The sequence below is a fragment of the Echinops telfairi genome, unplaced genomic scaffold (assembly GCF_000313985.2).
Source record: "Echinops telfairi isolate 266 unplaced genomic scaffold, ASM31398v2 ScPeMD7_7469;HRSCAF=8507_1, whole genome shotgun sequence".
NCBI lineage: Eukaryota > Metazoa > Chordata > Mammalia > Afrosoricida > Tenrecidae > Echinops > Echinops telfairi.
Window position 1 is genome coordinate 68,837,789 of NW_022111373.1, and position 5,841 is coordinate 68,843,629.

The 5,841-nt window shown below is 41.7% G+C and overlaps 1 pseudogene; it reads left to right on the plus strand.

Annotated features, from left to right (window-relative positions):
• Nucleotides 1–1,323: 1,323 nt before the first annotated feature.
• LOC101644033 lies at nt 1,324–1,838 on the plus strand (annotated as a pseudogene).
• Nucleotides 1,839–5,841: the final 4,003 nt, after the last annotated feature.

Below are 5,841 nucleotides of genomic sequence, written 5' to 3' on the forward strand. Positions count from 1 at the left end.
TCCCCCCCCCAGAAGAAAAGTATATATATATATAAGAATATATATAATATATAGGAAAGTATATATATATATATTCAACATTTATGAGGTATCTACTAACAAGCTTTGGTGTCCAAAAATAAAAAAGAGCTGAAGAAATGTTTTTTATGAGGTATCGCAAAGGCAATGAGTCATGGTCTATCTTGTGGGTACATCATCTCTAGAAATCTGTGTTGAGTTCAAGCTTTTATTTGGCCTCTGGCTGTGACTGCAACCTTACCACCCATCAAGAACAGAACAAAATGCCGCTGCTTATCTTCTAGTCAAGCAACAAATATTTGTGGATGATGATCTTTCTTCAGTTCTGAAAACTATTCAGGAACTCAAACAATATCTAACTAGCCAGGACATAGAAGCAACCCTCACCAGCTGTACTGCCCCTCAGTGGGCAAATGTGCTCTACTGAGCCTGATCCTCTAAGTAAATCTTTAGTGCAGAACCAATCTCTCTCACAAGGTCTGGAGATCCACTCTTACCCTTTCTGTAGGCTCTTGTAATTGAGTACAAATTTGAGCATCAGCACAGAATTACAATGGTGTTGTATCAGCGCTTGTCACATGAACTTTGACGGAACTCCGCAGCTGACTATATCTAGTCCAGACTCCTCAGGCTGACAGGCAAACCCAACCCATCTTCCAGCTATCGTCCGCCTAACTTCACAGATAGATGCCATGCTCCAACAAAAGTGGCCCTCTCTTCTCATATTACCTCAATTGCTTTACCCACCCGATTCAATCCCACAGCCATTTCTGCCTATTGAAATCCTACTGCCCATCAAGGTCGCCCCACGTCAAATGCTGCTTTTGTTTCAAGTCTTTGTCTTCTCTCCTTTCTTTGAACCCTTAGTGTCTTGAGTATATTCTGATAAGTCGTACTATCATTGTTTACTTTAGCTCCTTCTGGTCCCGTGGGACAGGCACTCGATTTTACCTAATTTCCATTTTCTTCAGTCTCTTGCCCAGTCAGTGTGTTGCACATAAAAGATGTTTAAATAAATGTTTGACCTTTAAATAAATGTTTGACAACGGTTCGTTGAATTATTCCACCACACATCTATCATTGTGTTGTACTCTTGTGGCTTACACACTGCGTGATGCTTGACGTTATGCCACTGGTACTTAAAATACCACGAGCCATCCAGGATGAACAGGTTTCAGCAGTGCTTCCAGACTAAGGCAGACCAGGAGACGGAGAGGCAATCCAAATCTGAAAAATACGCTACTGGAGGTGATCTGTTGCTCCGCCTAATCCCAACCTCTTTCCGGTGGCGGAGTCTAGAGAAGACGCAGACATGGCACCTCGCAAGGGAAAGGAAAAGAAGGAAGAGCAGGCCATCAGCCTCGGCCCTCCGGTGGCTGAAGGAGAGAATGTCTTCAGTGTCTGCCACATTTTTGGCCTCCTTCAATGACCCTTTTGTCCATGTCCCTGACCTCTCTGGCAAGGAAACCATCTGTCAAGTGACTGGTGGGATGAAGGTGAAGGCTGATCGAGATGAATCTTCGCCCTACGCCGCCATCACGGCCCTACACATCAAACTCCGAGCCACTGGAGGAAACTGGACCAAGACCCCTGGCCCTGGGGCCCAGTCTGCGCTCCCAGCCCTTGCCCACTCAGGGATGAAGATCGGGCGGATTAGGGATGTCACCCCCATCCCCTCCGACAGCACTCGCAGGAAAGGGGTCGCCGTGGTCACCGGCTGTGAACAGGACTCCTCAAATTATTTTCTGTCAATAAATTACCTTCGAGTTAAAAAAAAAATACGCTACTGGAAATCCACGACTAGCAGCAAAGATTGTTAGTGACGGTGCCATAAGATGAGTCCGCCAGGTTGGAAAGCACTCAAAATAGTACTGGGAAGAGTTGCCGCCTCAAAGCACAGTCCGCCTTGGTGACGTGGAAAGAACAAAAGTTTCAGGGCCTTTATGTGCAGGTGTGGCGTCGCTCAAAATTAGAAGAAACAGCAACAAACACCTATTAATAACCAGAATGTGGAAATTACAAAAGATGAATCCAGGAAAATTGGAAGTCCTCACAAATGTAATGGAACACATAAAGATCAATATTTTATGCATTAATGAGCTGCTCATACCACAAAAATGAGGAAACTGAAGACTTTTACCAACTTGTACAGTCTGAAATTTGTCAAACATGAAATCAAGGCACAGAGATAATGCTTGGTGATTAGACCTCAAAAACTGGAAACAAAGAAGGGTCCTTGATGACGAAACAACACAGGAGAACCTACGAAAGAATTTCTCAAGACCAACGATCTATACTTTGGAAGCACTTTTTCACAACAACATAAATGGTGACTCTACGTGTAGACCTTGCCAGACAGAATACATAGGAATCAAACTGATCATATCTCTGTGAAGAGACAATAGAGAAGTCAAAACAAGGCCAGGGGCCAACTGTGGAACCGACCATAAGTTGTTCGTATGGGAGTTCAGATGAAAGTGGAAAAAAATGAAAGTCAACCCAGGAGTGCACAAACTCAACCTTGAGTCTATTCCGCTTGAGTTTAGAGACCGTTTGGTTTGATGCACGATACATTAATGACTGAAGACCGGCTTAGTTGTAGAAGGACCTGAATGATAGCATAAGTGAAGAAACCAAAAGATCCATTTTTTTAAGACAGGAAACAAAACCAAAATATATGTCAGAACAGACCATCAAACTTGCTCTTGGATGTAAAGAAACGAAAGTGACCTGAAGAAATGATGAAGCAAAGGCGCTGAACAGAACATTTCTAAAGGCAGCGCTGGGCGAGGATCTGGCGTTATCATGAAATGTGCACAGGCCTGGCGTTGGAAAACCAACAGGGAAAAACACACCCGCATTTCTCAAGCTGAAAGAACGGAAGGAAAACCCAAGCCTCTACTTACACAAACGAAGGATTTTACTGACTGAAACACAGTAACCGTTGTAAGGGCAACATAGGACCCGGTCGCGTTGGCTCTGTTGAGCTTGGGATCACATGTGCCGGAACGGACTCTGCAATCCCTTAAACAGCAGCCACAGGAACAAGATTACTCCTCCTTTCTTAGAACTTAAAACTCCTGTCTTCAGTGTTTTTTAACTTACGTTGATTCAATTACTTATTTAATTATTTATCGTGTTAAAAATTATTTAAGAATGTGCCTACATTATTTTTGAGGCATTGCCTGGTCAAATATGCAACACGAAAGATTGAGACTGCAAATAAATACAAGAAATAGTATATATAAGGCATTCCTGTGATTTATTATTGATACCTTTTATAATGATACATCTATTTCCTCCTTGCTTTTCTGCCTCAGAGTTGGGTGGCAGGCAGCTGAACAAGCACTAAAGGACTTTCCCTATTAACTGTATTCTGCTGTACAGGATGGATCGTGACATTGACAGCATTGTGGATTTCTCAGCATCCTCTCCTCCCCCTTCTTTTTCCCTAGCACTTTGTTCTCTTGGGACTGAGGGGCATTTCAAGGTGGGTTCGGTGCATTAACTATGTGGTCTGACTACAGGACCAGAATGGTACACACTAATGATCTCATTCCAGATTCTGGTTTCATTTTTTCTTTTGTGTGTGCAATATAGCCAGGAAGATCATGATCAGCCAGGCACATTCTCAATTTCACTCATCTTGCTTATTTGCTGAAGAATTTCCACATGGGCCACCCAAACCAGTTTATCTCTTAGGTTTACAGACCAGTGACCTTTAATATGGTCATCAAGTACAGAGTCTGAGCATCTAAAAATGAAACAAATGGTTTGAACTGCAAAGGAACAAAAATTACCTTCTCTTGGCTTTGATTTACAAGTGGACTTTACTCTTTAATTTCCCAATTGCTGGTCCTGAGGGATAACAGAATGCACGTTCGTGATCCCTGTCCAAAAGTCCCTGCCCCTTGGTGGTCTATAAAAAAGATATTTTTGAGCTGGTCAAACTCAAGCACTTTTATACAGGATGGTATATAAGAGGTGACCAATATTTCTTTTGCTCGGTGCTTGATAGAACTTTGGAGATTTAGTCTTAAATCCTTCTTTTGTGGCACGGTGGGGTTGTACTAATATGTCTCAAGGAATATACTAAGGCCTTTGCACTAGCTCTACCTTCTGCCAGGGGCCGGGTGGGGCAGTGGTAATGCACTGCACTGAGATCCAGGTCAAAACCACTAGCCACTGCGAGGAAGAAAGACGGTCTTTCTCCTTCCATAAACAGTTACAGTCTCAGAAACCCTCTGCAGAGGCGCTGTGAGTCAGAACCGATTCAATGGCAGTGAGTTTGGTTTTTTTTTTTTGGTTCTGCCGGGCAGTGTTTCATGCTTTTGTGCATTGGGTCACAATGAATCGGAACCTCCTCCATGGCACTAAACAACAACAACATTCCTTCTACCTAAAACACAACCCCTACAGAAACGCCCAGGATTTGCTCTTTCCTCTCCCCAAGTCTGAGCTTAAAGGTTCCCCTCCTTCTTAGTGGACGTGACACTCTACAGGGGGAAGTGGTCATCCTATTAAAAATGACGGACATTGGCTCTATTTTCTTTTCCTGTTTTATTTTCTCTGAAGCGTTTATCACCCCCTGAACAGCTATACATTTCTGTTTGGGCCTTGTCTCCCATGACCACTTGAAGGTGCAGGCAGATCAGACATTGTAACGTACTGGTCCAGTGCTGTATCTCCAGTCTTGAACAAGGCACAGCACAAAGTACTCAACACATATGTACTAGATATGGAGTGAATTGCCTTTTGCCCCTTTTCCCTAATTTTCCCCATCTTCTTTCTAAAACATAACATCTGATCATATTATTTTCATGCTTATAAACTTTCAATAGCTCCACATTACCTACAGAATAACATTCAAATGTTTTAGCTTGCTGTACCAAATTCTGACCCACCTATCCAATCTCTTCTCTTAGAAATCATCTCTTCTCAGAGATTTATTAGTTTTTTTTTCTTGTTGTAGGTTTGTAAGATACTACAGATTTTAGTAATTAGTCCTTTGTCTGCTACGTCATTACTATCTTTTCCCAGTCTGTGGGCTTTTTACTCTTTTAATGAAGTCCTTCGATGTACACAAGTGTTTTATTTTTATTTATGTATTTATTTTTTCACAAGTGTTTTCTTTTTAATAGGTCCCATTCATCTATTTTGTCTTCCACAGAGTGTGTTTCGTTTGTTATCTCTGATAGCTCATGTATTCCCTGCACTAGGACACTGAGATTTGTCCCAATTTTCTCACTGATGATCCTGATAGTTTTGGGTTTTACATTTAGGTCTTTGATCCACCTTGAGTTTGTGTTTGTGCATGTGGTGGTGAGGTAAGGGTCTTTTTTTATTCTTTTGCAGGTGGAGATCACATTTTCTAGCATAATTTATTGAAGAGGGCATTTGTTTCCCATTTTATGCATTTTGGGCCTTTGTCAAATATCAATTGTCTGGATGCAGATATTTTTATTTCTGGGTTTTCTGTACTGATCTATTTGTCCATGTATCTGTCATTTTGCAGTATCATGCCTTGTTAACAACTGTGGCTGCGGAGTAGGTTTTGAGGTCAGGTATTGCTAGACAATCTACTTTGTTCTCCTTTATGAGGAGTTCTTTGCCTGTCCTAGGCTTCTTCCCTCTCCTATGAAATTGGTAATCAATTTTTCCATTTCTTTAAAGAATGATGCTGGAATTTGGATCGGATTGCATTGAATTTGTAGATTACTTTAGGGAGTATTGACATTTTCACAATATTGAGTCTTCAGATCATGAACACAGGATATTCTTCCATTTATATGGATCCCTTTTGGTTTCTTATAGCAATGTGCT